This window comes from Urocitellus parryii, chromosome 5, assembly GCF_045843805.1.
Source record: "Urocitellus parryii isolate mUroPar1 chromosome 5, mUroPar1.hap1, whole genome shotgun sequence".
Lineage (NCBI taxonomy): Eukaryota > Metazoa > Chordata > Mammalia > Rodentia > Sciuridae > Urocitellus > Urocitellus parryii.
The window spans coordinates 73,410,346-73,436,436 of record NC_135535.1 but is presented as its reverse complement, the minus strand read 5'-3'; positions in this window follow the sequence as shown (position 1 = coordinate 73,436,436).

Sequence of the window (26,091 nt, the reverse complement as noted above, 5' to 3'; positions counted from 1 at the left end):
CTGTCATATATAACAAATTAGAATAAAACAAAGAAAACTTGAAAACAAAATTTAAAAAATAAATAAAAAGAGCTGGAGATGTAGATCAGTGGTAAAGCACAACTGGATTCAATCCCAGTACAAAAAAAAAAAAAAAAGTTGACAAAATGCAATATTTGTTCATGATTTCAAAATAATAACATTCATTAAACTTGTATTAGCAGGAATCTTCCATAGCCTAATAAAATACACCTACATAAAACTTATATCTAACACATTATACTTAATGGTGAAAGTCTAAATGCATTCTAAGATTTCGACAAAGCAAGAATGTCCCTTTTTATGACTTCTGTCCATCTCCTTAATGGAATTGCTGGCCAGCACAATCACAAAATGTGAAGAAATTAAAAGCATCTGTTCCTGAAAGAAAAAATAAAACTGTAAGATGCAGATGATATGACTATCTCTGTAGAAAATCTCTAATCCACAAGAAGTCTTTTTGAATAATTGAGTTGAGCAAAGTTATAGGACAAAAGGCGTATATTAAAAATCCAAGTGTATTTCTATATACTACAAGTCACAGTAAAACCATTGAAAGAAGAAATTTTAAAAGTGCTCATTAAAATAGCCCCCCAAAATGAAATTCAGAGGTATGACTCTAAGAAAATATACTAAGGATATGTCTACTAAAAACTACAAAATGTTGATGAAGCAAATGGAGACACATACTATGTCTATGGATCAGAGGATGCAATATTTTTTAAGAAGTCATCTCTCCCCAAATTGTTCTATGAACTCAGTGCAATCCCATTCAAACTCTCAGAATTTTTTGTAGTTACTAACAAGCTATTTCTAATGTTTTTAAATAAAAATGCAAGAAACTAGACAAAAATGTTTTTGAAAGTGGGAAGACTCACCTTACCAAATTTAAAGACTTACTATAAAGCCACAATAGTCAAAATAGTGTGTTACTGATGAAAAGACATACACATAGATCATAGCAAAAGAAGAGAGTTCAGAAATAGATCCATATTGATGATTGATGATTGATTTTTGACAAACATGCAAAAGACAACTCACTGGATAAAAGAATAGAATTTAAACAAGTAATATGAGAATTAATGAGGCAACATAGGCAGAAAAGTAACTTTCACTTCCACTTCACACAGCATACAAAAGTTAATTCCAAGTGGATCACAAACCTAAGTGTGAAATGTAAAACTTCAAGACGTTTAAAAGAATATGTGGATGGAAATCTTTATTATCATGCAGTAGGCAAAGAACTTTTAGACATGGCTACAAAGTCACGAACCATAAAAAAATTAACTTGATCATAAAAATGTAAAATTTGGGGGGGCCGGGGGTTATGGTTCAGCAGTAGAGCGCTTGCCTAGCACGTGCAAGGCCCTCGATTCGATACTTAGCACCACATAAAAAAACAAATAAATAAAATAAAAATATTGTGTCCAACTAAAAAAAAATTAAGATTTTTTTTTTTAATAAATGTAAAATGTGGGCTGGGGATGTGGCTCAAGTGGTAGCGCGCTCGCCTGGCATGCATGCGGCCCAGGTTGGATCCTCAGCACCACATACAAACAAAGATGTTGTGTCCACCGAATACTAAAAAATAAATATTAAAAAATTATCTCTCTCTCTCTCTCTCTCTCTCTCTCTCTCTCTCTCTCTCCCTCTCCCTCTCTCTCTCACTCTCTTTTTTAAAAAAATAAAAATAAATGTAAAATGTGGGTTCTTAGTCCATTGAGATTGCTATAACAAAATACTCTAAGTTGGTTAGCTTTTAAACAACAGAAACACATTTCTCAGAGTTCTGGAGGCTGTGTCCTCACATGCTAGAAGGGTCAAGGTCGGTCTCTGGGGACTCTTGTAAGGTCACTATTCCCATTCCTGTGGGCTCTTCCTTCAGGATCAATCACCTCCTATTACGGTTTGGATGTGAAATGTCCCCTAAAAAGCTCACATGTGAGACAATTCAAGAAGGTTCAGAGGAGAATCAATCAGTGATTGATCCCCTGATGGGGATTAACTGAGTGGTATATGAAGTGGTAGGGTGTGGCTGAAGGAGGTGGGAATTGGGGGGTGTGGCTTTGTGGTATATATTCATATATATGTATCTGGCAAGTGCACACCTCTCTCTCTGCTTTCTCATCATCCTGTGAGCTGGTTCCCTGTGCCACACTCCTTTGCCATGATGTCCTGCCTCACCTCCAGCCTCAAGGATTGGAGCATGTAGACTATGGATTGAGACTTCTGGAATTGTGAGCCCTCAAATAAACTTTTCCTCCTCCACAATTTTTTCTGGTCTGGTCTTTAAGTCACAGCAGGGAAAACACTGACTCAAACACCTGCCAAAAGCCCCACCTAAACCACAGCATTGGTGGCCTTGATGACTGGGTTTCCACATGTCAAATTGGAGCCAACATCCAGAACACAGCAGACACCTGGACACTTGTGGGAATGAAAAGACAAGCCACAGACTGAAAGAAGATAGCTGAAATTCATATATCTGACAAAAGATGTGTTCGTAGAATATATAAAGAACTCTCAAAACTCAACAATAAAAGCTAAACAATTTTTAAAATGTAAACTATTCAAAGAGGCATTTTGCCAAAAATGACATGGGAATGATAATTAAGCATGTGAAAAGATGATCAACATAATAAGTCAATCGAGAAATGCAAATTAAAACCACAATAGGAGGGAATACTACTACACATCTATTTGAAGGGTTAATGGGAACTAAACACACAATTCCAAATGCCACCAGCTAGGATGTAAAGCAACTGGAACTGTCATACACTGCTGGTGGAAGTGTAAAATGGTATAGACACTTTGAAATTTGCCAGCATCTGATAAACTTAAACATTCACTACCCTATGACCCACATATTCCACTCTTAGATATTTATCTCAGACTCTATTCTGGGGTAAAGTATATTCACACTAAAACCTGTATAAAAAATATTTTTAACAGCTTTCTTTACAAACATTTAAAGCTGAAAGCAACCCAGAAATCCTACAACTGGTGAATGGTTAAACAAATTATCCAACAATACTAAAGAATGTAATGATACACACAGCATGGATGAGTCTCGAATGCCTTATGCACAATGAGCAAAGGGAGCCTCCAATGCCATCGATCGCAGGTTTCCATTTTGAGAAGCAAAACTTCACTAACAGAAACCCCATCCATATTGCCAGGGGGAGCAGGAGTTGTGGAAGATATTTGTTACCATCTAGGGGTGCTGGATTCATTGTCTCCATTCAGCAAAGAATTGAAAAACAGAACACAGCAATAGCAAGCCAGCAGCAGATTTAATGCAAAAGCAACAGAGATAGAGAAGGGGCCCTGGAGTTAGGAGTCCAGTGCGTGGGTATTGGTTTGTTCTTTTTATGGTCTCTGAAAGTTCCTCCTTTCCGTATCTCCTCCCCTGTCCACAGTTTCTCACTACTATTGATTGGTGCCCCCTCTGTCCAGGTGTCTGTTTTATTTTTTCTAGTAGATCCCCCACTTAGGAGCACTAAGGAAGTGTCTGCCTGATTGGGTCCCCTGCTTGTGTCCACTAGTGTTTTCATCAACTAGGAAGTTGACCTCATCAGAAGACCCTCTCCATGCTCTTGTATTCTGGCCCTGCCCCAACCTCCTCATTTGCCATCTTGTCCTGGCTTCCTAAGCCCTTCTACATCTCCCTCCTGTTGACTGAACAGGGGCAGCATGAGGAAATTTCAGAACGTGGGAATATGATAGTGGATACATGACTCTTTGCATTTGTCAAAATTCATAGACTAGCACACCAAAAAGTGAATTTTGCTGGATGCAAATTAAAAAAAAAAAAGAAACCTATAGATTGGCTACATTCACCTTCACCTTAGACTTCCATTTGCCTATTTTTGCACCTAAATTTAAAAAACCCAGACTAGTCAGTCCCTATCAGTGGCACCACCTTGCTTATAGTCCTTGATTACCATTATGTTGCTGCCCTTGGTTTATTGTCTTACATTCTCCATTATAACCCCTTTTTCTCCACACATCACCACTTTCTGCCAATTCTTCCTACATAGTATCTTTTATATGCACCTCTTTCTTGTTTCCTTAGTTACCATGCTTCCTTCTTTTACCAATCTATCACTATATTTCACTGACAACTTTGCTTGTTAAGGGAAAGTGTTTTAAAACAGTTTGTTTAAATATTTTCTTTCCTCTGATCAGAAATCTGCAGTGATTTCTCATTCTCTAATGCATCTGTCCCCAGTGCTTCAAACTATTGACTACCCTACATAATCTTTTCCATCTTCATGCCTTAAAAGTCTCCCTTTATCCCAGGTAAACTAATAATGCTTCCAAAAAATAATATATACTACTTATGAACAGTTTATTTTATTTTAGGCCCTGTGCTCAGTTATCTTGTATTATTCCTATCTAAACCTGACAAGCAATCCTATGAGGCAAATTTATATCCAAAAAAGTAATTTCAGAAGTCATCACATAAACAGCTAAATTAGAATTCAAACCAATTCTGACTCCAGATCCTATACTTTTAACTTTCAAAATATTTTAAGCCTTTAAATTCACTTCATTTGACTTTTTACAACATTCTTTGTGAAAATGTTTTTTCTTAAAGATTATTTTTCCAGCTAATCTTTGCCAAAATTTTCAAGGAGCCGTCCCTCTATCAAGCACACCACTACTTATTCATCCTAAGTAGATGTTTTAAGAATGTTTTCTTGCCACTAATCACAGGTGCTCCATAATTTTTCTAAGGTGTTTTATACGCATACACTTTATCTCTCCCCCATCAACACAATCTTATTCATTCATTCACAAAAGAAACTCAGATTTAATGAACACCTATTATGTACCTGGCAATAAGCAAAGTAGGTCACTACTTTGAGGAACTCACAGAAAATTGCCTGAGAACAGAACTATTGTCCTTTCCCTTTTGTTTTCACCAGGTCCCCTGCTCTCCCCAAGCACCTGTCAGTGTGCACAGCCCCTGCATCCAGGATGAGTGAGTTCACATGCTGGTTTGCCATAGTCACAGACTCTGCATCTGAGAGTCAGGAAGGGCAAGCACAGGTTTTATGTTGAAAAGCTACTAATGATGCCATCAAGCCCTATGTCCTTCAGGGGCCAAACAAACGCTTAAGGCAAACATGTAGCAGCCGCAAACCATTTGTAATCAGAAAGTGAAGTATGCAACAAGGGACGCTTGCCAAGCTCAAGGACTCGGTGGTTTTAATGAAGGGATGGTATTACCAGTGGAAAATCAAACTTGCCTACCAGCTGGATGATCCCATCTTCACAATGAGCTTTGCTAGCTGATAACCACAGGGTCCCGAGAAATTAAACAGACCCACAAATTACCTGCATAACATTCTGGCTAGATGTTAGAAAGTTGAATTAATTGCCTGAAAATAAATGAACAGGGTAGGGCCAAGAATTGCCTCATTAGTATTCAGCAAGGCTGCTGTCTTTTGAAGAAAATGAGAGAAGGCGGGAGGGAGGAAAGAGAAACAATGGGAAGTAGAGAGGGGAGGGGAACTGAGAAGAATAATGAGAGAAATCATTATTTCACGAGTGCACCACGAGCACCCTGTATATAGAACTAGTTACAGAATTTCCAGGCCTGGCAAAATTCACAGTGTCTAGGTAAGCTACACCCTTGCTTTCTGATATAGCAGCCATGCTCGGAAGCCCGGCAATTGACACATGTGCAAAATACAAATTGATTAACCACATGGACGCTTTCCCTTTATTTCCCAAAAGAGACTTAGCAGCATTCAGGTGTTTTTCTTTGGCAAGAAAGGGTGAAATAGAAATAGTGCCCAACAGGTGCAATGCTCAAACATTTTCATCAGTGGCTTTATTCCAACAAGCACTACAGCTAAAACTGGAATCCGCCTGGCACAATTACACTTTCTTTTACAGCATGTTTAATGTTTTTAGTTAATAATTCTGCTAAGTCTTAAAAACCGAAGTTACAAAACCATGTCCTATGATACTTGTGTGAACAATTTCTCCAACACTTACCCTAGGCAGCATCTTGGCTTAAACCATATAAAAATCACAACATGAAGGGAATGTCGAGGACAAGGTGGCCAGACAGTGTGTTATAGGCAGAATTTGTGGCCTCCACATTCATAGTTTGGATCCTCACCCGCAGTGGGATTGAAGTGGGACAGAAGACACTGGACACAGGAGGAATTTTCAGGAAGCAGATTTATGAACTGCAGGGTCCAGAGGGTGTCTCACCTAAAATATTCTCCCCTGGACAAATATTTTGGAAATTCTTTGAACTTTATTCCCAATAGGAGGGGGGCTTAAGGTTTACACGTCAAGTGCTTTTTGTTCCAATTTTTTAGTCTAGACAGCTTTTACAGGTGGTTTTTTTTTTCCCCTGCAAACCTGGTATTTACAAAAAGAGAAAACTATCAACCCCAATATCCTCTGCAAAAGTTTTTGCTGATAGAAAGCTTTCTGAAGAAGAGGAATTTATATGTTACAAATGTAGTGGGAGTTTCTGCTTAATTATGGTAAGGGTCTTCTGGGTGGGGGGTCTCTGGCCTGCTTCAGGATGATCCTAGGTGGGGGGGTGGAGATTTCAGAGGTGATTAGGTCATGATGATGGAGCCCAGATGAAGGGAATTAGAACCCTTAAGATGAGGAGAGAGCTCTGACAACACTTTGACATCTCACTCCCAGCTTCCAGAAATGTGAGGCATAAATGTTTGTTGGCTAAGCCACCCACTCTATGGTAATTTGTCACAGCAGCCCAAATCAACTTACGTATTTAAGAGCAGATTGTCTTAAATGATCTGAAGCTGAATGTCCTCAGTGGCCGTCTGCAGCCTGGAGACCTGAGGGAATCAGTTGTAGCTCTCTCCAAGAAACTGGAGCCTCAAGACAAGAGGGACCAACGAGGCAGCCCCATTCCAGGGCCGAAGGCCTGGAAGCCTCCTAGGGAGTCACTGAAGTCTCGAGAGTGTGACATCCTCAGGCAAGAGTCACAGCAAAAAAAAACATACCACTTAAGAAAAGTCAAGCTGGACAAGAATGTGGCCTGCCCTTTTCTTCCATGTTTTGCTCCATCTGAGTCCCCAACCCTCATATTCAGGGCATCAGTTTGCTGACACACATGCCAGTCTTCTCTGGAAACACTCACAAGACACAGCCCACAGTGTGTTTTACCAGTCTTCTAGGCATCTCTCAATCGAGTCAAGCTGACAACCAAGATTAACCATCCTAGGCTCCCAGGAAGAGTCACCAATAACTGATGAGCTATGTCTTCCTGAAAACCTGAGGGAACTTCTGTTTGCTCTTTGCATTCTAGTCACTCCCTAAACTCAGTGGCTCTTTTCAGGATGGCTGACATCCTTTCAACTTTTCAAAGCCCTTCTGCACTGATTTTATTTAAACCCTTCAAGACGTACCCCAAGGCTAAAGACAAAACTGGTACAATTTTACTTCATTCATGTGTGGACCTCTGTCTTTGCTGTGGTTCTGGCAGGGCCATCAGGGACAGTATCTCTGTTGATGATGTGTGTGTTTTGAGCAACTTCCAACAAAAAGGCTTTTCTTCATTCTGAGTACTGAGAATACACCTGGCCAGGAGACTTGATTTTATACCACTGAATTACCTTTTGATTTCAAGAACGATTACACCTCATTATCTTCACTGGAGCTTTTGTTACCTAATAAGACCATACAGGGCCTTGAAATTAGATTTAAAAATTCCCCCATCATTTTTATATTTTCTCCTCTTTCCTTTGTCTGTCAAATATCAAACACTGCCTCTTACTCTGCTCACTTTTCTTTCATATCCCCAAAATGAAGTTATATGCTGGCAGTAATCTCAAAAAACAAAATTTTCTATCTGACCCATGATTTTATCTTGGATGAGCATATCTGTTCTACTTTATTTACATCTAGTAACATAAAAACAAATGTGTCTTTTTACTAGCAAAAATTATTTCAACCCTACTGAAAACAAATACTGAAGTGTAGAAATCAATTGTTAACAACTGAAAATTTATTTGAGGCAGTGATCTGTATGTAAGGACGTGCAAGAACTGGGGCCCTAACTCTTATCATGAATATCTTCCTCTTTTTAAAATAAGATAGGTCCAATAATTATGCCAGTGATTCAGATGTTACCATATTTTTTTTCAAGTAACAGTTTGTTCTGACTGTATTCATATGTAGTTGTCTCAAGTTCAACCTAAAAACTCATTTTAGGAAGAGTAAGTCAGTCCCAGGGGATCATCATGTGCTTACATGTTTGTCCTGGATTTTCTTATTATTTTACTTGCTGAAATCCTATATCAAAGTCCTTTTGGCTGTCTGTATAAGAAATCCATCCCAAAGCAGCTTAAACAATGGGTTATAAATCAACTTGTGTCCCCTCCCAAGTCCACCTTGAAATCCTAACCCTCAGGACCTCAGATCATGACTGTGTCTGGACATAAGATCCTTACAGACACAATAAGTTAAAATGAGGTCACTGGGCTAAGCTCTAATTAAGTACAACTGGTGTTCTTATTCAGAAGGGAAAATTAGAGGCAGACATGGCACCCAGGGAGAATGTTGTCTAAAGATGAAGGAAAAGACTGGGTGATGCCTCTGTAAGCCAAGGAACACCTCAGACCTCCAGCAAGCCTCCAGAAGCCAGCAGAGAAGGATGCAGTAGAGTCTCTGCCCAAGTCTCCCAAGGAAACTGCCTTACTAACACCTGCTAACCCCAGAACTATGTATGAGACAGTAACTATTGTTTAAGCCACTCGGTTTGGGGTGATTTATCATAGCAGCCTTAGCAAGCCAACATAGATGGGAGGACAGTTTAATGTCTACCACCATGCTATAAATTTCTCTCTCTGGAAAGTGGTCTAAAAAACCAACAGCTACTATGATAGCAAAGGTTGCTGCTCAGGAGGCATGCAGCTGAGGATAAAGCCACACAGAGTCAAGTAAAGAACATACCTTCAGAATAAAGTTAACTATTCTGAGAAGACTCCCTGCCCAGGAGGTCCCTCCGTTTGCTTTATCCTTAGCTTTTGGGCTTGGCCTGTATTTGTCACTATCTTTATCTGCACTAAATCCACTAGTCAGACATTCATGTATATTTTAAAAGCACTTATTTTTAGTAAGTAAAGAAGGATTTCTGTACATTGCTGATCATACAGTTAACATGGAAATAGAGAGATTTGAGGTTTGGGAGTGGGAAGGAGTGGAAGTCCAAAAACAAAATATTATTTCTGTATTGTAGACTCAAGAGCAATCAAAAACACCAAGCTCTTGATGTTGTCTGTGGTCCTGAGATTCATTCAATCACACATTCAACACCTGCTATGGCATTCCTCCAGCTATATTAAATGCTAAGGATGCAAGAATAAACAAAAATGATAGTGTCTGTCCTCCCAGAGTTTAGAGTTCAGTGCAGAGAAGGATGCAGAAAATAAACAGGTAAAAAAAAAAAAAACAGTGTGGCAAAAGCTAGGATAAAGGAACTTTAGGATTTATGGGAACATGTAAGAACACATCACCTGGTTAATGTGAATCAGGGCAATTTCCTAGAATAAGCTTTATCCAAGCTCAGACTTCACAAATGGGAAATATTCAGGACAAAATAAGTATCAATGAAGAATAAGAGAGGTAGAGAGGTCATGGCCAGGGGCAAAAACCATCTTAAGAATTATAGTCTTGATCCTGAAGAAAATGAAGAAGCATAAAAAAATACCATAAGATGTAATTAATAAATATGGCTCTAAATCATCTAAAGCTTCACCCACCTAAAATAGTCGGGCTGCCAGTTGTTCAAGGCTAGCCAAAGTAGCCAGAGTAATGTGGGAAGGTATTGAAAGGAGCTTCCTTTGTTAATGAGAACACGGTGACAGGACCTCTGGGGAATATAATGTAACCTTATCAAGGACAATCATTTTTTTAAAATACAACTATTTGAAACATGATCTTAGGAACAGAGAGCACTACATGTAGAAGATGTAGGTACTAAAACGGGACAAGGTTTCATAAATTTACAAAGGTAGTCCATTGCCTCGGTGGCCCCAAAAGGCCACACTCTCCATGTTCCACCTGTGCTGGAAGGTTCTGGCCCTGGACCTTAAGAGGCTGATGCTCACAGACTCTGCTGTTGCAGGCTTGATGGCCCTGGGCCACCCTTTAAGAAGTCTGATTACTCTACTTAGGAGATCACATGGGTGGTCCATAGGAGAGACACCTGACGTTACTTCTTCAACAGGATTCCAGAACTCGGGGGTTCTCACTAATCCTGACTCCAGATGACTCACAACTGAACGTATTCACGGGTGATCACCGGAAGGATTAGCTCAGAACAACTCAGCAGGGCCCAGAGAGATTGCAAACACACAAAAAATGGTTGTTGTCCAAAACCCAAAGTTCTGAGGTGGCCCCTTAGGCAGCCATATGTAACCAAAGCTCCATCATCCTTTCGAGGCAGAAATAATGTCTAACTGCTTCATGTCAGAGAAGAAACTGGGAAACAGAAAAGTTAAGTGACTTGTTCAGATCTCCACAGCATCTTCCCCTTCGACATGTAACCTCTGAAAGCCCCAACGTCAATTTTCCTGTGTAAAATGGGGATAAGGGGAAAGGAATGAAAGAGTAAAAAGGAAAAGATCTGAATTAAGCAAGACCATTGCAAATCTAACAAATCTAAGGACCCTGGTCAGAAAGCTGGGCTTAGGGTCAACAGAGCACTCTCCCCTTTTGCAGCATTGTGTCTTGTGTGTGTATTCTCAGGGCCAAGAAATCTAGGAAATCTTGAGAACTGTGCATAGGTATTAACGACTGAAAGTCACTCCTACAGACATGTCTGCATGTCACTCTCATTACCTCATTCCACGCTATAAGTTTCTAAGCTATTTTTCAAGTCTTCGAGGAGCTTATAGAGTCGATTGACAGCAACGGGCATCCAGTTGACTCCTCCATCTGCCTGAACAAAAAGACAACACTTCCAGATTCCAGAGGGCATTCTTGTTCCTAAGGGAGGCTTTTCTCCAGATGCTTAATAAAGGACTCTCAGGTTCTTTCATGTTAGCCCAGGAGCTAGTGCCTTCTGAGGCATTTTATAAATAAGTAAGTTACCCTATTCTCAGAAGACTCTAGATGGAAACACTTTAATAAAGCAGACCTAATTTTTCAACCTCACCTTTTGTAACTGGGTATGAATGAGCTATTCTTCATGTTCTTGTAGCTTGACAGGAACAAGAAAGTGTACCAAATCATTAATTCTCTAATTTGCCCACATAACATAAAACCAGCTGGCTTTTAATATTTAATTAAATTAGTGAGCTCCCCGACTGAGTTCTAATATTCCAATTTCAATTTTCAGCACAAAGCTAATATAAAACCAAAAAGCACTGAGTGACGTGGAAAGGGAAAATGTGACCTTGGTAGGATAATGTGAAGGCGTCTACCAATGAAAAGATTTCTTTTTTTTTTTCTTAAGCAATATAAGATGTCCAAAGTTAACACTCTGACTAAAAATATTAGTCTTTTAAGACATAACACCATGTGGTAAAATGCATGCATATTGGAAGGCAACTTCTTTTTTCATTAATTCATTTCTCACTCTTGGATTTCTCATGTCTATTGTATGCCACATGCTGTTCTGGGTGCTCAGAAGTAAGGATGAATTGCAACAGCCCTACCTTGTAGCCAAGTGTGTGTGTGAGATCCTGGACAAGTTTGACCTTTGAGCTTCAATCCACTATCTATAAACCAGTATATTAACACTGTAAGGATTAAATGAGATTTTATCTCATGGAGGAGTTTACTGTGGTGTACAATGGTAATCTAATGATGAGTAGAAATCATCAGGTGTTTGGTGCAGGATTTTTGTTGTTAATACACACATTCATATTTGTGGAAGGCAAGATAGAAAGGGCCCTGTTAGGATTACCTGTTTTCCAGGTGGTCACTTCTCACTCACAGGGAGTTAACACATGCTAAAAGTCTGGCCTCAGGAAATTCAATTGTGGGCATTTCATTAGCAATTCCTACGCAGCGCTTTCTGTCCTGAATACCAGGTTCAGCATTCAGTGCCAATTTGCTTCTTATTTATTTTGATTAGATTTGATTATGTCAAGTTCAGGAAAAAAATTTTTCAAAGCTTTTTGTGGTGATTTTATTCCTCTGGGTGAGTGTTTATCATAGCTTTTAGGGAGAAGGTGGATCAAGTGACTCTTTCCATCTCGAAAGCTGTATTTTCATCTACTTAAATATATAAATATCTTTTGTATAGAATATCTTAACATATCTCTGCATATATGTCTTTAAATGTGTGTGTGTGTGTGTGTGTGTGGTGTATCTCCTGTTCGTTCTATTCTGTTTCTCTAGGGAGCCCTAACTGATATAGGTACATGTTTTTAAATGGCTGTAATTATAATTATGATTTTTGATTTTTTAATTTAACACAGCATCATAAGCATTATTTCATCTCATTACATACTCTAAATAAGTGTTTTAATGGATCCATAATAGGTGGGTTCATTAAGAAAAGTAGAGCGGAGCCTTCCCTGACTACTATTTTCTTTGTTCTGGTGTTTAGACTTTGTACTAATTAGTGTAGAGCTTAAACCGCTGGAAAGAAGGAAAGAAGGAGAGTAGGGAAGACAAAGAAGAGAAAGGAGAAGAGTGCAGCTTATATTCGGAAGTTTATTTCTCTCTCACAACAGTCCTTAGGCAGCCAAGGGCTTGAGACTGGCAGGTGCTCTGCCTTCCTCAACCTTGTCTCTGCTGGCATGCCCCAGCTGGTTGCCTTGGCTCTCATTATCTCCCAGTGGGCAAGAAGTGGAGAAAGCAACCAGGGGAGTGCCCTCACCGTCCTCCTAAGGGTAAGACCCCAGAGAGTGACACACATCACTTCTGCCATGTATCACTAGCCTTAGTCTTATGACCACATCAGCAGCAATGGGATGCGCATGTGTAGCTGGGACTTTCAGAAAGTATTCCATTTAATATTTTCTTACTAGATATTATAATCAGCATCATGTGCTGCAGTCTGGCTGGGCACAATTCAGGAGTCACTTGTCAAAAGAAACGAACTTTATTTCTAGAACACACACACCAAACCACACAGCTCCTCAGGAAAACCCCTCAGAGCCCAACTGCCACCACAGGCTTCCCACAAGCCTCTCAACCACCCCCACTCCTCCTGCTCTTGAGGCTGATTGGCTGGGTCACGTGGGTGGAGCCAAAAAAAGTCCCCCAGTGAGCAGCTCCGTGGTCTGAAAGGGCGGGGGAAACAGCCCAATGAGCATCACCGCAGAGGAGCCAATCAGTTGGCAGCTAGAAGTTTGCTGGGGCCGCTGTGAACCAATCATCAGCTAGCAGCTGGAAGTTTGCTGGCAACTGGAAGTTTGCTGGCAGCTGGAAGTTTGCTGGGGCCCCTTTCGGCTGTGGCTCTCAACAATCATGATCTGGGGGTCACCAAGATTCCAGAGAGGTTAAATTACCTGACCAAGTTCATAGCATCTTATTTTATACAGCCAAATCTAAATCCAAGTCTAATTCTCAAACTAAGCTCTTCCTGTTACTTTTTATGATTTTCAATTAACTTAAAAATTAAAAATTTTAAACAAACAAGGTTTACTTTCAAGAATTCCTAATTTGTAAAAATAATTCTAATTGAAATAAATAATTTCTGTTTTGTTTCCAAATATAAGTTTAGTAGAAAATATTGTGAGATGGTTGTAGAATAAGTTCTGTCTCTGGACTTGTAATTCTTCCATTTGTTCCCACATAAATTATGAATGTGATACTTAGTATTTCTCAAATATTTCTAGAGCTTAGAGAATGGACCTTTTTGTGACAGAATGGAACTGGGGAAAATACTGTGCCTCCATACTATTAGCACAATAATGGTGATATTATTGTTCTGCTAGGAGCGAGGTCAAATTTCTTCATACAATGAGCAAATTCAGAGAAATAGGACAAGACTTGCTCTGTTTTTGGAAAACGAATGAGGCAACCAACTACATGGATTTCTGCTGGGGAGACTGGACTGGAATGGGAGCATTCCACTTCACCTTTACTTGCAAGATTGAAGCCTGCATGTCTGACACTCAATTTTGCAGGACACAAAGACAACAAAAGAGGAATTTCTTCCTGTGAAGGATAACAGAGTTTCAACCAAAAAGGTGTGAGATCTTCCAACTGGGAGACATGAAAGAGGCCCAGAGAGAGGGACAGTTAGAAAGCTTCAGCCTTGAGAGTTCCAAGCCATAAATAAACCCTTCCCTTAAGCTGTTCAAGAATATGGCTAATAAGTGAGTTATACATTATGACTAATACACACTGCATTGCTTTTTTAGAGCTACCAGAGCTTAAGAAATTAATATTGTACATTCGCATTACAGAGGATTTGGTCTGGGGAAGGCTGTCAGGACAATAGTTACTCAAAGAAAAGATGGTATCTGCTCTCACAATATCCCACTGTGAAAGAAACCAGAAACTCCCACTATATTTGTATTATATATATTCCTCTTGTCAGAAAGCTTTATAACAGAATACCAGCAAAATTTTCTACCAAAAAAAAAAAAAAAAACTCAATGTGGGATAGGACTTCCCATTTCTTGTGAGAACTAAATCTCCCTGTGTTGTAACAGCTAAGTTTGGCCACAGACTTGATGATGTTACTTCTGCTTTTTTTGATAAAACTTGTAAAACCTCTGACTAATCTGAAAATATGGGACAAAAAGCACTTGTCATATAAACCTTCAAACTCTTTCTCTCACTGGGTATAAAGCCCAAAGAATTCCCAGAATCATGGTCCAGAGAAATTTTAGGTGACAGCCCTTCTGGACCCTGCAGCCAATAAACCTGCTTCCTGAAAATTCCTTGGTGCCCAGCATCTTCTGTGTCTTCTGTCTTACTACAGAGTCAAGGAGTGGGCAGGAGGAGGCAGGAGACCAACTCTCAGATGCGCCCCCACCAGATCTCCCTCATCCCTGCCCTTCTACCACCAGCCATGATAAGCATGGAGCTTCCTACAGGATAGAAAAGAAGTCCCCCTTTCACACCAGGCTACACATGCATCTGGTAAGCATAACTAAATTTAAGCAGCAGCCATATGAGCAAAACATCGAGGACTTATACAGATCCAGGTGTCTCTCAGGGAGCGTGGCAACAGTTAATTAAATAGAATGTGCAATCATTAAATAATATGAGTAATTTTTTTGTAAAATTCAGCATTAGCTTCTAAAAGGCTTCTACTGATTATGTTTTATTACCTAGTTTGTTAGGCCCCTATTGTAAAGTGCTGTTAAATTATAATAAATTAGCTTTTCTTCCTCAGAAGTATCACCTAAATGTACTTAGCTGGCTCATCAGTACCATGAATATATAATTATTTATTTTATTAAGCAGTCTCGTTGCCTTTTACATATTACAAAGTGCTTTTTCATTAGTTTTACCTTTAAAAAAAAGAGATTAAAACTATTGTAAAATGTGGCGCTCTTGGCTCTGACTGTATTTCCACAAAATTCCAAAGTTCTAAATAGTTTCTGGGCTCTCTGATACTGCTTAGAGTTTTACCTTTGATCTTCAGATCAAAGACCACAGTGAGAATCTCATTAAAGATATAAAACTTCCCCCCAGAAAATGAATGTAAACAGAGAATGTTATATAAAGCTTCAGTGGTTTCATGGATCCCCAGAAAGCTATCCTATGGAACCCTGGATAAGAAATTGAGTTAAAGGATTTTGAAAATCTTGATACATTACATAAAACAATGAACTTCCTGATACTCTACACTTGACTTTTTCAGGTATTGATGCAGTAACGAAGCAGAAGCAACTGTCCATCATTGTAATGGCAGAGAAAGCGAAGGTCATTTCAGTCTGGACTTTGTTAAAAAATAAATAACCCTCCATCCCCTTAATCTTTCTATATCAACCAAGGATACATTTTTCTGGTCCCTTCTCCCAGGTGAATTTTACATGAAAAAAAGGAAATTACTTTAGTTATTACAGCAATGTCAAGTCTTAAAGAATTGAGAAAATATGTCCTGGTCTAAAATATATTCATTGCTTGTTTTGCACTGGACAGTGTACTAAGCATCTTTCACGCATTATAGCATTTAATTTTCACAATGAGCTTATGAGAAAACTGTTATTTCTATCACCATCTTATCTGTAAGGAAACGGAGAATAACACAGTAATTGGCTAAGGTCACATTGTTGGTCAATGATGGAGCTGAGCCTCCATTTTTCTTTTCCAAATTTGCAGGCAGGCAAAAAACCATCAGAAACAAGTGTCTTTTATTTATCTGAAGTTCTGTGGAAAGGGAACAGTTTATTTGATTTCAGAAAAACAAATGACCAAAAGCAATTTATGCCTACCCTTGATTTTGTGCATGTTTATTTATATTGAATTGTGAAGGAAGGAGTGATAGTCCTAAATCCAGCAAATTTTAAATAGTCTTAAATCAAGCCTATAACATGCAATCCTGTTTGTCCAGAACAGAGGCAAAAGGCAGAACAGTAAATCTTTTTCCACAGCAAAATTATCACGAGGGTGTGTGGTATCATCTGTTCTCAAGCACTTTTTCCCCTTTGAATAGAAACTGCAATTCACTGAATTATTATTTGATATAAGTAGTGAGTCCATCAATCTCTTCTGCTCTTCTTCTGCCATGGATTGATCTGACTTTGTGATACTGTATCCCTCCGATCATCCTGTGCCATCCTTGGTATGATGTCTCCAGAGAAAGCTACAGAGAAAGAAGGATAGTGGCTTAATCTTAACATGGTCTTGGATGAGGAATGGCAATCTTTGGGAACATCTTCAACACAATAGTGGTGCCCAAGAGAACGTTCAAGACGTAAGCCAGCAGTAAAACACAACTAGAAGTGAATGGCAAAACAGAAACTGAAAATGAATTCTGTTAGCCACTCCACTTCAGAGCAGTTTCACTCCTAAGGATATAATACTCACACACCTGCTGAGCACATAAATATTCAGCTAAACGTGCACCACAGTGGTTAATAGAGTTAAAATCAGTGGTTTTATCCATGAGATACTAAAGTCCAGAGTGGCTGAATTACTTGAGATCTCACTGAAAATTGGTGGTGATAGTGAGACGGGGACAAAGGACAGGTAGTCAGCATAGATAATGAATGATGGGGTCAAAAAGATGGGGGCTAGTGCAAAGAAAAGGAAATGGAACGCTAACCTCTGGATAGCACTTCCCCAGTCAACCAGTTGCTAACACTATGGGGGCAGGGAGTGGGAGTGGGAGTGGAACGAAGGTTCCAACATAAGCAATTAACCTTGCAGCTACTTTCCTGCCTTTGGGCATGTCCACAGGAAAGAAATGAATTTGGGATTCTATAAAAAAAAGAGAAGACACCACCACTCACTCAGGGATCCACTCTGGGTCCCGGCTTCTTTCCAGAGAAGACTATCTCTGTCTTTCCTCTCTCTGTTCTGTCTCTTAAATAAAACTTGCTCTGTGTACTTGCCTCACATTTCTCAGAGTGTTTAATCTTCACCATCAGGGAAACAAGGACTTGATCCTGATTTCCAAGAACCATATCAATAGGGCTTGCTCCATTGTCCACTGTACCCCATTCCTACTGCAGGCGACTCTAGACTGCTGATCAGCAAACTTTTTCCTAAAAGGCCAGATATAAAATGCTTTATTCTTTGTGGGTCACTCTGCCTCTTTAACAGCTACTAAACACAGTCAATGTAGCAGCCATATGGTGGCAGCCACAGACAATAAGGATGAATGGGCGTACACTCCAATAAAAGTTTTATTTGAAAGACAGAGGGCTAGCTGGATTTGGTCAGCAGATGGGAATTTGCTAACCTTCGTCCTAGACTACACATTCTAGCTCAGGCATTCATTAATTTATAGGCTTTGATTTAGTCATTTTTTTTTCTCTCTCAACCTCAGTTTCTTCCCCAAATGATAGTGGAAACAGTTTTTTCTCAGATAAATTTATAGAAAATTATTTTCTATAGAATATAATTTGGAGAAAATCACTCTTCAGACTTGTAAAATCATACATAAATATCTGTATATGTGTAGGATCTTAAGTATATATAATTTATTGGACAGCTATGATGTGTTAGAGTAAACACTTCATATATACTATCAGATTTGATCCTTAGAGCTGTCTTCACTAAGATCGTAGATGTTTCAGAGACATTCAGAAGCATTCCAGAGCTGCATAGCACACAGTGGCAGGAATGCGATCACTTGCTCAGAGAAGTTTCACTCATGCTTACACCATGCATGTAAGAGCCTTGAAGAGTCACAGGACAGGGGACAGAGAGTATCCTGTATGTTGAATACAAAATCATTTTTTGCAGAAAATAAACTTCTGCCTATGTCCATATATCCAATAGACCATATCTAACTTGTGGGTAAAGCATCAGTATTCAAGTTTAGTGTTCATAGCTAATGTACTTTCACATTCTAGTTTCATTTCCTTGCTTTTGTTTGACTCCAATGTTCAGCAAGGGGACTGTGGTCTTTTTGCCCCTTATGGGAGTAGTACAGGTCATTCATGGATCTCTCAAATATTTGAGATGTTCCCCAAACGTAGGGCAACTCAGCTCCAGGCATGGGGGCAAAATTTTGTTCTCTTGCTATTTTGTTCCTTTTACTCTGGCATAGAGGACAAACTTAAGATTCACTTTGTCTTGTAATGCAGTGATAAGATCCCATCCTCAAGTTGTAGATGTATAATGGACCTAGACATGTGGAGAAGGAAACAGAAAGCTTGAATTTGGTATTATGCCTAAATTGCATCCTATATTTTTATCTTATTAGTAATATTATTTTTGATCAAAAAATCATAAGTGTATACATATTTGGAATACAATGTGATGTTCTGATATATGTATACAATGAGTTATGATTAAATCAAGCTCATTCGCATGTATCATCTTACTGATCATTTTTTATGGAGAGATATTTGAAATTTACTCTCTTAGTTTTGAAATACACTCTACTATTGACTATAGTCCCTCTCTGTGCAATAGATCCACAGCACACTTTATTTATTCAACCATTGATGAATATTTAGACTGATTTTATATCTTGGCTATTGTGGGGGAAAAAAGGCTGCAGTTAACATGAGAGTACAGATATCCCTCTGACATATGGATTTCAGCTCCAGACATTAGGGGATCATATGGCAGCTCTATTTTCAGTTTTCTGAGGAATCTCCATATCTTTTTCCATAATTACTATACTAACTGATGTTTCTCCCAACAATATGTGTTTCCCTTTCTCTGCATCTTCTCCTTTACTTGCTTTTCATCAATTTTATAGAAGACATTCTAGGGCTAGAAGTGTATCTCAGGGGTAGAGCACTTGCCTAACATGTATGAGTCCCTGGGTTTTATCCCCAGCAACACAAAACACACACACACACACACACACACACACACACACACAAACTCATTATAACAGGTGATGTGTTGTTATTAGGTTTTGTTTCTTGTTTTTTCTTTTGGTACCACAGATTGAACTCAGGGGCACTCAACCACTGAGCCACATCCCCAGCCCGATTTTGTATTTTATTTGGAGACAGGGTCTCAATGAGTTGCTCAGTGCCTCGCTGTTGCTGTGGCTGGCTTTGAACTCACCATCCTCCTGCCTAAGCCTCCAGATATGCTGGGTGTTGTTATGGTTCTGATCAAAGCTTTGCATTAAGGCACTTGGAAGTTAATGAAATACTACTTCCTCACATTTGATACTGTTCTTGCACCTTAGATCCCTTGGCAGGGAATGCCAGAGAGGAAGTGAAGAGCAGCCCAAATACTCATAGAGGCCTTCTGTGTATAAAACAGGAAAATAATCAAAACTAAAAACTTTCTACCTCATCCTTAACAAAGGTACCAGAAGACTATGTTATAAAAGATTGCCATTTTAGCAAATGGTTTGGGGAAAACTAAATATTCATATATGCAAGAATGAAATGAGCTCCTTACTCTTGCACAAAAATCAATTCAAAATAGATCAGAGATCTAGAAATTAGACCAGAAACAGTAAAACTGCTAGAATAAAACATAAGGGCAACATTTCAACATGTTGGTATAGGTATTGACTTTCTTAATAATACTCCTAAACTCAAGAAATAAAACCAAGAATCAAAAAGTGGAATGGCATTAAACTAAAAAAAATGTACACACTAAAGGAAACGAGAGAATGAAGAGAGACCCTACAGAATGGAAGAAAAATCTTTGCAAACTACTCTTCAAACTGGGAATTAATTAACCAGAATATATAAAGGAGTCAGAAAATCTTAACACACACACACAAGAAAACTAATAATCCCCCAACAAATGGGCAAAATATCTAAATAGAGATTTATCAAAAGAAGTACAAATGACCAATAGATATGTAAAAAAATGTTCGGTATGCCTTAGCAATCAAGGAGATGCAACTCAAAACTACACTGAGATTTCATCTTACCCCAGTGGTAGAATGGCAATTGTCAAGAATACAAATAACAATAATTTCAGGCAAGGATGTGAGGTAAGAGGTGCACTTATACATAGTTGGTAGGAATTTCAAGTTAGCACACCCACTTTGGAAGCAATATAGAGATTACTCAAAAGACTAGAAATGGAACCATCAACTATCCCACTCCTTGGTGTTGATCCAAAAGAACTAAATTCAATATACTATAGTGATACATGTGTACCAATGTTTATAGCAGCACAATTCACAATCGCCAAGTTATGGAACCAGCCTAGATGCCTGTCCTCAGGTGAATGGATGAAGAAATAGATAATAATACACAACGAGCATGATATACGATGGAGTTTTACTCAGCCATAAATAAAAATACAATTATAGCATTTACTGGAAAATTGATAGAACTAGAGAGAACATCATGATAAGAAAAATAAGCCAGACACAGAAAGTCAAGGGTCTAATGTTTTCTCTCATATGTGGAAACTAGAAAGAAAAAAGGAATAAAAAGGGGATCCCATGAAAATAGAAAGCATATCAGCAGAGTAGAAGCAGAGGGCCAAGACAGGTGGTGGCAAAGGGAGAGAACTGGGTAATGAAGCTGACCAAATTATGCTATGTACATGTATTAATATAATGCAATACATTTTGATTTTATACATAGATATAATGAACCAATTAAAATACATACACGCAAACATAAAAGAAAGACCAATAGAGTAGAGGAAGTGGATCAGAGGAGAGAGGAGGGAAGAGAAAAAGGAAATACTAGGGATTGAAATGGAGCAAACTATGTGACATGCATTATGAATATGTTAAAATGAACCCCACTATTATGTATAACTATAATGCATTAGTAAAAATATTTTTTATACAAACCTCTCCACCTCAAACCCACATTAAGCAACTTTTATGGATTATGGTCCCTCCATGTTCTCTTTAATTTTCTCGATCACCATTTCCACCTCATGCTGCCCTGAAATTTTTTTTCACTATATTCACCAATGGACTCCAAATATTTGAGTCTCATGACCACTTTGCAGTTTTCAACCCACTTGAGATCTTTTTAGGATGATCCTTCTTTATAGAAACTCTCTCTCCCTTTGAATTCTTGTAAGCTCTTTCTTTATCCTTTTATATCACAATTCAAAACTTAAATGCCTACTAAGGTGAGGTGGGGCAGATAACATACACGAATGAGGTTTGCTCTTTGTTATGGTTTGGTTGTGAAGTGTCCCCCATGTGTGCAACAATGCAAGAAGGTTTAGAGGAGAAATGATCGGGTTATGAGAGTCTTAACCCAATCAGTGAATTAATCCCCTGACATAATTAACTTAGTGTTAACTGAAGGCAGGTAGGGAGTGGCTGGAGGAGGTGCATCATTGAGGGCAACCCTTTGGGGTATTATTTTGTACCTGGAGAGTGGAGTGTCTCTCTGCTTCTTAATCAACATGTGAGCCACTTTTCTCAGCCTCATTCTTCCACCATGAGCCCCAGGAAGGGAGCTGGGCTTCTGTGGACTGAGAACTTTTCCTCTTCGAAATTGTTCTTAGTCGTTTAGTCACCACAGCAAAAAAAGCTAACTAAAACACTGCTACATTATATTTTTTCACAGATATGTTTTGCACAATAGCAAGCATGTAAGAGTATTCTTATATCCTATGGACTCATACACTACTCTTAAAACTAGTGTACTATATACCTTCTTATTTTCCCACATTTGATGGAAACATGGCACAAGAAATATTTCCCTTTCCACTTGCATGTACTATAAGAGACACAACAGTACACCTACGTGATAAATAGCTCCAGAATCTTGGTACCAGGACAATGGGTTATGATGGAGACTGTGATGAACTAGAGCCCACACACCCTGTTTTAGAGCCCACACACCCTGTTTAAAGAAGTTTCCATCTAGCTTCCATGTCTTACTTGCCAATGAATGTTAGACATCCAGATTTTAAATAAATTTCTGACTTGTTAAATGTTGGCCCACACAGCACCCCTGATGTTGGATTAGGTCACTAACTTGGTACCTTTGTTGTCAGAATCAGATCATATTTTCACTGACTCCTTTCTTTCCAGGGTATCTTCTGGTTCCTCCTTGAATTATATTCTCACTCCAATGCTCTTCCTGAGAAAGAGCATCTCTATGCCACCTTTCACTCCCCAAACATTTGGCTGATAACAGCATTCTCATACATTTTATTTTTCTTTGTATAATAGTTACTTACAAAGTTGTCTTATCGGTTTCACATGCTTATAAGTTTATTGTGGATAGTGACTGGTTCTTACTTGTAAATGTATTCCATATAGAATCTAGATCCTTTGCTTTGCGCATGACATTTTTTTTCCACTTTTATTAACATTTAGACTCTGCATGTTTGTAAAGAAAATGCTTTCAAAACAACTGGTATGTCAAATGGTCCTAGGATGATGCAGGTCTCTCACTCTGTAGATTTTGATTTGTATAGGGCTATGGTTGCTTTTGCCAAAGTCCTACAAAATCCACAGGGTACCAAAAGCAGCTTTGTTCCCTGGAACAGTGCTTTTGCTCAAGGCAAAAACATTCTATGGGGGACAAAGGGGAAAAAAAAAGTCCAAAAATTTGAGAACTTTTGGACTCAGCAATGTTTTGCAGTTTCCTCTTTGCAGCACTCTCAGAGATGACCATTCAAACATCTTTGCCCCATAATTATTTTGTAAAGATCATTTTGGTGAATTCATGGCACTGGAACAGTTGAAGCTAAACATGGATTGACCTAAGAGTCTACATGCTTGGAATGTGAAGTTTGCTACCATCTGTCTCTCCTATATTTTCCTAGTGAATCCTACTAAATGAATTTCCCATTCTAGAACTCACATTCTTATCTGTTTCCCAAACATGCAATTCCTTCTGCAGCACACCTTCTCTCAGAATTCTGATGGCCTAAAACATCATTCAAGCTTCATTAAATCTAGGTAAGAACTGTCTACCCTTCAAAGCCCAGTTAAATACAAACTTACCTAAAACTCATCAGAAACCACTCCAGTCCTTGTTTCTCTCTCTTTCCTCTGAGAAGCAGCTACACAGGCCTTTGATAGAAAAGATAATCCACGCTAACTTTATATTTTTTTATCTTTATTAGCCTACTTCTGCTCCACCTCTTTAGATAATTATCTTCTCAAAAGCACATTTTACTTAGTCCCGTCTTCACAGAGGAAACTCAGTCTGTGGTTCTCATAATTAAATAAATAGAGTAAAATAACTTGGCAACCTAAAAAGCATCTGACTAAAGATTTGCAGAAGTAGAGGATAGGGAGGGACTGCTGGGGCAACGGAAGTCTATATGCACTGTGATTTGTGAAACAGAGGGCCATGCACACACACTGCATAATCTTTCCAGCCACTATGTGTATTGCCTTGGTATTACTGAGGAGGCAAAGATCATAACCCAGGATAGAGTCACACAATTACCTCTTGCAGTAGTACCATCAACTTTCTTGAAGGTCTTTCAGTCTTTCTTTGCTCTTTCCCTCTACTATAAGATTCTGGGGTCTTCTGCAGAACACAAACACCTAGAGGTTTTGACTGAGGAATAAGAATAGAAGAGGCAAATGGGTATGTCATTAAGACCCCATATAAGGGAATAACTAGGGAAGAAGCATGGGTCAGGGTCAGGGATGGGAGAGGGCTCCAGGACAGCTGGTACCCTACAAACAAACTGAAAAGCTAGAGTCAGCATTGCATGTGAAGCCTCACTCCTCCTCTCATGGCCACTCTATCCTGAGAAGGAAGGGTTATAGTAGCATACTGCTCTATACTCCCCAACATAGTAAGTGCAGCAGAGTCCAGAAATCTATTTTGCTTACAGATTGATTTCCTGGCCTGTTAATTTCTCAGGAAGAAGAAAAGAAATTTCAAAGTGAGAAATATTTACTTATGTGGGAATAAATATGCATGAAAATGCTAAACAAAAGTGCTAAAACATTATTTATGCCCATTTGCATGAATTTTAAAGCAATATGAATCAAGAAAGCTCTAACATTATCATTCTGACTTTCTATAATGGGACAGAGAATATAGTAGTATATACATTTAAAACATATTCTGTGTTATGAATAGATGCACATTATGTGGATGAGTTTCTTAGTGAAATAATTGACTTTTTCCCTATAAACCTAATAAAAACAGTTTGAGATCATCAAAATTAAGAGATCAAGCTAGTGTATAACAAAGCGAAACATTCTAATCTGTATATGTAAATGAGGTAACAGCAACACATTCAACATCTGTTAAATTCACAATATATATCACATTTGCTTCATAGGGTTTGAAATACAGGCATGAATATTATGAAGGGGAATATAACTGCACTGAGAGAACTCTATGTGACATTTTTTTCATTTCATATTTACACTCAGCTATATGTGTAAATAAACAGGAAGTTTAATATCTGTACCAAATGAGAAAAATATATTGCACTAGTTTGAGTTTTTATGCACATGGTGCATATACGTGGTTTAATTTCGAAAAAGAAAATGATGGAGAGCCTAGAGATTATCAAAGTTATACCTGGAGAAATGAGAAATTATCACCTTAGCCACCTTCCCTTTTGAATGGAAGCCCATCTGGAAATACACCATTTTATATCTACAGAAAGCACACTGTTGCCTGGGAAATCGTTGCATCTCATAAAAAGTAGATTATCTCTAATTAACAAAAAAAGAAAGACATTGCCTTTCTAAGTCTTGGTGTATTATCTTGTGATTTTGTCACAACTGATCTTTATTTAATTGTTCCATTTTAAGGATTATTTATCTTGTTTTCTCCTCTTTGATTGCTTCCTTCTAGTGCCTTAGAAATTGGAACCACTATTAGCAACATCACTAATTTCCCCTAAAGATCATCTGAGCTTTCAAGCTGAAACATTGCACTCAGCTTTATTTTTCATAAAATTGAAATGGTTTTAGATGGCTAATTTTTATCATCTGTAATAAAAGCCTCAAAGGTAACCATTTTTTAAATAAGTAATTGCTTGGACTGAAAGATTTAACTACAATATTTCAAAGGGAAGATAATGCTAAAATGGTGTTGGTTATAATAATTAGGCCCTTTGTTGTATCAAAAGTAGAATCTTTTGCTAAAGCCTACTAAACTTCACAAGGTATATAACAGATCATATTTCAATTTATTGAACATAGATTTTTTTCTTCCCGGTGTTTAGTGTTTGTCATTTGGATACATAAATAGAGAATTAGATTCAGAATAAATTAAGCATAGTGATAATTTGTGGCAGCTCTGATAAATCACGTCTATATGCACTGTGATTACGTGAAATGAGAGGGCTATCTACACATAAGGCTGATAAATTGCTTCTAGTCCAGAAAGGATTTGATCTGCAGACTGGTTCCCTTTCCTTTTTTACCCAGGCAAAAACACATTAACTAGAAAACCTTTCCCTAATATTTCAAATGCATTTTAAAATATTACTGGTGCAAGGTGATATTCAATTGTTAGTATTAAAAACAACAAAATGATATATAATATTTAAAAGACAGAGCTGAATATTAAAGGTGTGTAACACAGTTCATTGATGGGGAGAGATGTGCTTGGCTGAAGTGTAGGGGAAATGTGTCAGTGC